The sequence below is a fragment of the Poecilia formosa genome, unplaced genomic scaffold (assembly GCF_000485575.1).
Source record: "Poecilia formosa unplaced genomic scaffold, Poecilia_formosa-5.1.2 Scaffold860, whole genome shotgun sequence".
NCBI classification, from domain to species: Eukaryota; Metazoa; Chordata; class Actinopteri; order Cyprinodontiformes; family Poeciliidae; genus Poecilia; species Poecilia formosa.
The window spans coordinates 22,828-31,896 of NW_006800799.1; the positions used below are offsets into that span (position 1 = coordinate 22,828).

Sequence of the window (9,069 nt, forward strand, 5' to 3'; positions counted from 1 at the left end):
TAGGGCATTTTCTATGATCAGCGCGCGTTCTCTCCCATTCCTGAGTGGAAAGAGCGTCGCTGCCGGTACCTACTTTCATTCCCCATAATACCTACATGAGCAGGAGTCCAGAATAATACAACATTTTTATTTTGTTCACATATCCTATGATGAACCGCCATAATCTCATATAAAATATTTTGATGATTATTTGTACGTCCCTTTCCGATACTCATCACCGCAGATAGAGAGTCACTACAAACTATTATTTTATTCCTATTAGTTTCCTCCTCCCATTCTAAATCTACTAAAATAGCACCTAGTTCTACCGCGAATACACTCAAATAATCAGATGTTCTTTTTGAAATACTAATCTTTAATTCAGGAATCACTACGGCTATACTGGTTGCTTCACTTTTGGGACCCATCCATTAAAATTTGCAAATATTCATTATATTTATTCTGCATTTGATTATAAAATTCTTGGCAAGTATCTACTGTGTTCCTTTTCCTAATATTTGTTAGTGTTCTGTCTACATTAATATATTTCCAAGTCCATGTAGGTCTCAAAGGCCACAATACAGTTGGACTAAATTCCTTTTAATATACATTAAATATTTTCGCTCTATCATCCCAACCCACCCAAAACTACCAATTTGTTTCTTTCCTCTTTCCCAACACTCTCCTAATAATTTCTTAACCGGGTGATCTGCATTATGTCCTTTTAAACTTATCCAATAATTGACCATTAGCTGCTGTCTTCTAATGCATAATGGCATTTCTCCTGACTCTACTTGTAAGGCACATATTGGCGTTGATTTAACTGCCCCTAAACAAATTCTCATTGCTCTGGCTTGAATAACATCTAACTTTTTTTAACCTAGTTTTAGCTGCTGATCCATACACCACACTCCCATAATCTATACTTGATCTAATTAGAGACACATATATATTTTTAAGGGAATCAAAACTTGCACCCCATGACAATCCTGCCAAACACCTCATAATGTTTAGAACCTTTTAACTTTTCTCCATATGTTCCATGTGACTTCCCCAAGTTAGTTTCTTATCAAAAACTACTCCCAAAACCGAAACCAACCAACCCTTTCTAACTTTTCCCATATAAATACAACTTTTTATCAACCCCTATTTTTTAATTTGTAAAAAACATTACTTTTGTATTTTCAATTGAAAATTTAAAGCCCCACTTTACCCCCCACTTACCCACTTTATCTATACCTTCCTGAAGTTTAACAATAAAATGTTCCAAATTGAGTGAAGTTGGTCCCCCCACCTTCTTCAAATCAGACAAAATTGTTGTCAAACGTTTGTGCTACGTTTGTGCTGGTTTGTGCAGCAAAACTTTTCGTTTGTGCCGCTATCATTTTAAAGATATAAAGAAAGTTGGATTTCATAAAAGTTGGGGGGGGGGCTTGTTGATCTTTTGACCTTTACACTTTCATTAATATCTTCAAAGCCAAAGCAGCACAACAAAAAAATTTTTGCTGCACAAACGTACCACAAACGTTTGACACCAATTTTGTCTGATTTGAAGAAGGTGGGGGGGCCAACTTCACTCTGGTGATGTTCCACATTTCTTCCCCTTTTTCATAATGCTCCATCATCAGCAAAAAGTGACTTACTAAAACTGATAGATAATTCTTTAAAAATGTCATTAATAATAACTGAAAATAATGTTGGACTTATCACACTTCCTTGAGGGGTAATATTTTCTATTTTACATAATTTCTTAAACTGACATCCTATTTTAACTTAAATATTTCTATCACGTAAAAAATCCCATAACCAATTAAACATATTACCTCCTATACCTATCTGATGTAATTTAATCATTAACCCTTCCCTCCATAACATATCATATGCTTTCTCCACATCAAAAAACACAGCAACAACAGTTTCCTTATTAATCTGAGCTTTTCTAATATCATCCTCTAAACATAAAATAGGATATATTGTTCCTCTCCCTCTACGAAAACCACTCTGATAAAGAGCAATTAAATGTTCTGACTCCAAATATTGTATTAATCTCTCATTCACCATCCTTTCCATCAGTTTTCACAGATTAGATGTTAAAGCTACTGGTCTGTAGTTTCCAGGGTTACTCTGATCTTTCCCAGGTTTCTTCAACGGAATAACAATAGCTTCTTTCCACTTACATGGCAATCTCCCCTCCTTCCAAATCTTATTGTATAAAATTAATTTATTTAAAACTTCCTCACTTACATGTCTTAGCATAATATAACACACTTAATCTTTACCTGGAGCACTATTCCTAGTTCTATCCAAAGCTCTTTTCAGCTCTCCAATAGAGAAAGGATAATTCATTATTATTCTCCTTTCTTCTGAAAATTCCACCATTTTCCTTTTTAGTTCTCTACCTTCCCTCCATTTCATTATCTGATAATTTTTTCCCACTATGTATCTCCACAAATGTTCTCACTAACATAGCCTTTTCCTTGTCAGTTACAGCTACTATATCATTTTTATTTAGTATAGGATAACTCCATTCCCTTCTATCTCCTCCCATCTTTTTGATCGCCCCCCAAACATCCCTTAATTTTGTACTTCTGCCAATTGTGTCACAGAAACCTCTCCAGTATTCTCTTGTTGTGCTTCTTATTATTCTCCTGACTTTTGCTTGTGATGTTTTATATTCAATTAAATGTTGAAAATTATGAGACCTTTTAACCAATTTAAAAGCTTTATTTCTTTCTCTAACTGCTTTTCTACACTCATCATTCCACCATGGAACTAACTTTCTCCTATTTTTCCCTGATGTTTTTGGAATAGCCTCCTCAGCAGCAGATAAAATACACTGACTAATCACTCGGTTCATACTTTCAATACTCTGATCATTTTGAACATTTAAAATTTTCCTATCACATGGGTTATAAAATTCCTTCCAATTTGCTTTCTCAAACATCCACTTTCCTCCTATCATTTCAGGCCTAAGCACCTGGCCCATCCTTATTTTGCTGATTATAATGTGATCACTACCAAACGACTTCTTTTTAACTTGCCAATCACATATTGGAGCTAAACAGCTAGAAACAAATGTCAAATCCAATTCAGATTCTTTACCTGAATTTATATCAATTCTTGTCTTCTTACCATTATTCAAGCAAACCAAATTATTACTATCTAGAAATTCCTCATGATGAGATCCAAAAAAGGCCTCAGCCAAGTTTCCTGTATACAAATTATATCAGGTTTTTATTTTAATTCATAAATAAACTGTTTAAAATCTTGCCCATTTGACAAAAGACTCCTCACATACCATTGTAAGATTGAGACTATCCTTCTTGACTTGCCTGACTACACAGTTCTCCCCTTATGTCCTCCCACCGAATATTCTTTAAGTCTAAGTTATGGCATGATGCCTTCACATTAATCTGAATCCTTTCTGTTTTTGATTTCACGTCCGATGTTGCATTTATAACTCCTGCAATAAAAGTCACCATTTTCTTTTTTTCCTCTTCTATTTTCTTTTCAACCATTTCCATAATTTTTAAGATTACTTGCTTTTCTGCTGTTATAGATTTCCCATTTGTTTCTCTTAACTACTTTACACACTTCTGCATATGTTGCTTTCTGCGTAACTTTTGTTTTCTGTATAATTGATTGTCATTTCATTTCTTCGCATCCCCAAAAAGCAACACTATGCTCTCCTCCACAACTATAACACTTTGGTTTTACTCCAACTCCACATTTTCCATATTCATGATCTTCTGAACATTGGGCACATCTCCTTTTTCCTTTACACATTTTTGCAACATGGCCAAATTCCTGACAGTTGAAGCACCTCACTGGTTTGGGCACATATTCCCTGACACTAAATCTTATCAAGCCAAAAAAAAAAAACTCCTTTGGCATTTCTTTTGTTCCAAATTCCAACAACACAGTTTCTGTTTCAATCTTCTCTTTACCCCTTGTCATTCTTCGTGCTCCTTTTATTTCCTTGTTTCTTTCTTTCAGATTCTCAACTAAGTCCTTCATGTTAACATTCAATGCCACTCCTGTGATAATTCCTTTGCTTTCATCATTTCTTCCCCCCCCCACTTTAGCAACTGTTCTGACTTTGCACACCCATCCAATGTTTTTTGCCTTTTCAACTTGTCCTTCCGAATTACAACCAATCTAGAGAATTCCATCTCTTAGTATTTTAGCATGTTTAATTTCCCCAACGTGTGTTTTAAGTGCTTTTGTTAGCTTACGTGGATCAATCTTCTTGACTCCTTCTCCTTTATCAAATCTTATTACAATGTTCAGGTCAGTGTTGTAGTACTCAAGATCGGTCTTGGTCTCGAGACTGGCCTTGAGACTATTTTTTGATGGTCTCAATCTTGTCTCGAGACCATCAAGACAAGATCTTGATGGCATTTTATTTCAAGACCAGTCGAGACCGCAACTGTGAAAATATCATTAAGCGTACATCACACTGTCCAGTTTATTTGTTAACATCTTTGTTTTCACTGAATGCAAAACGCACCAATTAAAATCCAACCAATAATGTGACTTGCCAATTACGTGTTTCTGTTTCTCCCTGCTCTCCCTCCCCCACACACCTTTCACTCGCACACGCCGCTCTGAGACATGCGCAGTGGCTTCCTCTGAGCGGCAGAAGATGTCTGTCTAATCATCAGTAATGGAATAACACTGCATAAATCATAAGAAATCCAATGGCCACAGCTAAGTCAGCAGCGCTTCGCTTTCACTGACGGTTGGGAAAACATCTAACTTTTTTTTTGTCACTTAGAAAAGAAGCTCAAAGAAAGGTAAGCTCTGTTGACGTGATGTTAGCAAAACTAACTGTACAGAGACACATCAACGTTTGTGATAAAAAAAGTCACTCACTGCACTGAATTATTGTGAGGAGGTGTTGACTGACTTGTCGCATATATGGGAAAATGCTGTGTCCAAAAGTCTGCAATATATTGATGCGACATTCAGAAACAGTCCGATTCTTCTGCAAGGCTCTTTACTTATTAGATAGGACTGGAGTGTCGCTGAGAGCCGTTGTTCTATCAGATAACCATACACTGTCAGAATAGCATACATGCAGTGAGTACCATGCCTGCGCATGCGCATTAAGAAGTCTGACCGTCAGAGGAGTTGTCAGTTCACCATACGCAGCAAGTTATGACGAAAATAAGTCATTAAATTGTTTTCCATGTTAGCTATATAGATATACATGCGTTGTCCTGGTTTCAAATTGTATTTAAAGCAGGATCTGGCTGCAGCTGCAGTCAACTACAACACACGCCCGTGTAAAACTCATTAACCTACTTAACCGCTAAGTCAGGATGCCATACAACTGTTAAAGTGTATGATGATCTACGTCATGATTCTATGTTTCTAATTAAATAAAATTATATGGTAATGATGTGTCTGACAGATATAGCTGTGAGTTTGTGCTAAGTGTATGACGATCTGACAGTGTATGCTGACCTGACAGAACACTCTTCTTATGTTTCTTTAGTTTTAGAAATATTTTCAGCTCCCTGAGCAGGGGAAAACAGGGTGTTTTCCTCTCTGTTTTCCCCAGTATGTCTCCTGTGTCATCTTCTCCCTACCCCTCAGCCAGCTCCTGTGCCAACTACTCACACCTCCTTTTCCATTATGGCAGATCGCAAGCAACTTTAGGGTGCATACCGCCCCCTACTGTACACGACTGTCTAGCAATGTTTCTTTACATCTATTCTATTTATTAATCTTGGATTTTGAAGAAAAATAAATATTGCCTTTCTTAACCTTTTGATGCGTGGGTAACTCACTATATCAATCAATCGATCAAATTTTATTTGTATAGCACATTTCAGCAGCAAGGCATTTCAAAGTGCTTTACATAATTAAAATGAAAACAGCATGTGACATTGAATAAACAGTGAGAAAGAGATTTTGAAAAAAGATTTAAAAAGATCATTAAAATGTAGACAGTGAGAAAGAGAAATAAAAAGAAATTAATAAATAGATGAAAAGTAAAGATTAAAACATTAAAAACATCAAAACCCACACTCTAATCCTAATTTAGCCATCCAGGTTCGTTGACTCCTAGGGAGTCCTATGAACTGGAGATATTTTTAGTAGGCCAGCAATTAAAAATACTTGTTGTGGTACTCCCCGCTTCAACTCTTTCGAGTGTGAGAATCTTGCCTTTGCTGCTTACAACCCTACTGTTTTATATGAGGTAAAATACCAAGTGGTATTTAAACCTCCAATCACTCTCATTTTCACACTTTTTGTTACGGAAAATAAGCGCCTGTCGTCGCCGGACTCCGCAGTCCATTTAACACAGGTATTATCCAGGCCCCGTCGCCTAACAGGACAAGGTCTCCAACCTTGCAGCACCAGGCTCCGTAAACCTATTACACGAAAATTTTGCACTAGGACTTTCGTTGTTGTACACGGATTTTTGTGCACTATTTTTTAAGTAAAAAGAAATTAATAGATCGAAGACATCAAAACCCGCACTCTAATCCTAATTTAGCCATAAGCAACTCTAAACAGGTGGGTAATAAGTTGAGTTTTAAAGGCTCTCAGTGTTTCAGCTGTTTTACAGTTTTCTGGAAGTTTGTTCCAAATTTGTGGTGCATAGAAACTGAACGCTGCTTCTCCTCGTTTGGTTCTGGTTCTGGGGATCCAGAGCAGACCAGAACCAGAAGATCTGAGGGGTCTAGATGGTTGGTACAGCAATAACAGATCTTTAAGGTATTGTGGTGCTAAACCGTTCAGTGATTTATAAACTAACAGTATTTTAAAGTCTATTCTTTGAGCTACAGGGAGCCAGTGTAGGGACTTTAAAACTGGTGTTATGTGCTCCATCTTCCTGGTTTTAGTCAGAACAGCAGCAGCTTCTGGATCAGCTGCAGCTGTTTGATTGTCAGACCTGTGAAGACGCTGTTGCAGTAATCAATACAGCTAAAGATAAACACATGGATGAGTTTCTCTAGGTCGTGCTGAGACATAAGTCCTCTAATCCTGGAGATGTTCTTTAGGTGGTAGAAGGCCGACTTTGTGACTGTCTTAATGTGGCTCTGAAGGTTCAGGTCAGAGTCCATCACTACTCCCAGGTTTCGGGCCTGATCACTAGTTTTCAGTTGTAATAGCTGAAGCTGTGCATTGATTCTAGTTCGCTCCTCTTTAGGTCCAAAGATAATAACTTCAGTTTTGTTTCTGTTCAGCTGGAGAAAGTTTTGGCACATCCACACATTTATCTGTTCTAAGCATCTATTCAGTGATTGGATGGGTTCAGAGTCACCTGGTGACATCGTGATGTAGAGCTGTGTATCATCCGCATAATTGTGGTAGCTGATCTTATTTCCTGTTATAACCTGAGCCAGTGGGAGCATATAAATATTGAAAAGAAGGGGTCCTAGGATTGAACCTTGAGGTACACCACATGTGACCTTTGACCTCTCTGATGAGAATACTGTCTTCCATGACTGGGTCCTTTTTGACCTGGGTCACAATCAATGTGTTTTTATGCAACTTTTGTCACTTTGATTCAAAGTAATGTTTTGTATAATACTTTCTACTATTTCACACAAGTTATTTCATGTTTGAAATATTTTCATTTTTCACTCTTCTAAATGTTTTTAGAACAATTTGTAGAATATTTTTGACAAATTATAGAATATTTTTAAAACAAAATGACAACAGCAATTTTACAACAATGATGAAATGTCAATAATGGACAGTGTTAACATCCATTATGTGTGTGTGGGTGTGTGTGTATGGGCATGGGGGGGCTGCAAAAGAGCACATTACTTGAAACTAGCTAGCTAACCAAGCTAGCTAACATTACTCACTCTATTCTATTATGGTATATGAGATTTATCCATCCATCCATCTTCCGTTTGTCCGGAGTCGGGTCGCGGGGTCAGCAGCCTAAGTAAGGAGACTGAGAGTTCGCTCTCCCCAGCCACTTGTTCCAGCTCCTCTGGGGGAACCCATGGCGTTCCTAGGCCAGCCGGGAAACACAGTCCCTCCAACGTGTCCTGGGTCCTCCCTGGTGGGACATGCCCAGAACACCTCAACAGAGAGGCGTCCAGGAGGCATCCTGACCAGATGCCGAGTCACCTCAACTGGCTCCTCTTGATGTGAAGGAGCAGCGCCTCTACTCTGAGTTTCTCCTGGATATCAGACCTTTTCACCCTATCTCTAAGGGAGAGCCCAGACACCCTACAGGGAAAACTAATTTTGGCCGCTTGTATCCATGATCTCGTTCTTTCGGTCATGACCCGACACTCATAACCATAGATGAGGGAAGGAACGTAGATCAACTGGTAAATAAAAAGCTTTGCTTTTTGGCTCAGTTCTCTTCACCACGACAGATTGGTACAGCGCCCACTTCACTGCAGACGCTGAGCCAATCCGCCTGTTGATCTGCCGCTCCATTTTTCCCTCATTGGTGAACAAGATCCTGAGATACTTGAACTTCTCCACTTGGGGTAGGACATCCTCCGACCCAAAGAAGGCACTCTGTACTTTTCTGGCTCACTTATTTATGCATTTATTCCTATACCTATGAATTTTTATTTTATTGATTGAGATGATAAAAGAAAGAACCTTGAACACATTGATCAACAGGTTTTCCATCTCATTCAACACACTCTTGGTTTTTTCATCCAGGGTGTCAGATGCACACAGAGACAAATAATACACATGCACAATAAAGTATAGGTGGTAATGTTAGCTAGTTGGTTAGAAAACTAGTGTTGGCTAACTTTGAAGAAGGCTAATATGTTGATTTGTGACAACAACACTGTCACAGCACCCATGATTGACACACACAAACACATTTGTGAGGTAAAAAATAAAGATAATGCTTATATTAGGTACCGGCAGCCAATTTTTTTTCTTTAGATTTTTGGTACTCTAAATGCATTTTTCTACTAAGTGTATTACCAGAAAAGAGCAGAAAAAATTTCAGCCCATTATCTCTAACGGTTTTTGAGATTTTGGGGGTTAGGTGTACCTTCCCACAAACGCACCTTGGAGTAGAAAAAGATGTGGTTTTTGAAAGTCGATTACTCAAAAAATAAATCAATTTAACACTTATTTGTAATT

At 37.8% G+C, this 9,069-nt stretch overlaps 1 protein-coding gene and 1 long non-coding RNA gene across 2 annotated transcripts in view; both read right to left on the reverse strand.

Moving 5' to 3' along the window:
• The window catches only part of LOC107834935 (uncharacterized), an 8,334-nt gene extending 3,893 nt beyond the window's left edge, over window positions 1-4,441 (reverse strand). Inside the window, exons 1-2 of the long non-coding RNA XR_001660772.1 lie at window positions 3,565-4,441; window positions 1,573-1,582 (exon numbers count right to left, since the gene is read on the reverse strand). This is a non-coding gene — a long non-coding RNA (uncharacterized LOC107834935). The remainder of the gene's footprint in view (window positions 1-1,572; window positions 1,583-3,564) is intronic.
• Window positions 1-9,069, reverse strand: part of LOC103131864 (stonustoxin subunit alpha-like) — a 52,162-nt gene that overhangs the window by 5,482 nt on the left and 37,611 nt on the right. The gene's annotated exons all lie outside the window — the stretch shown is intronic.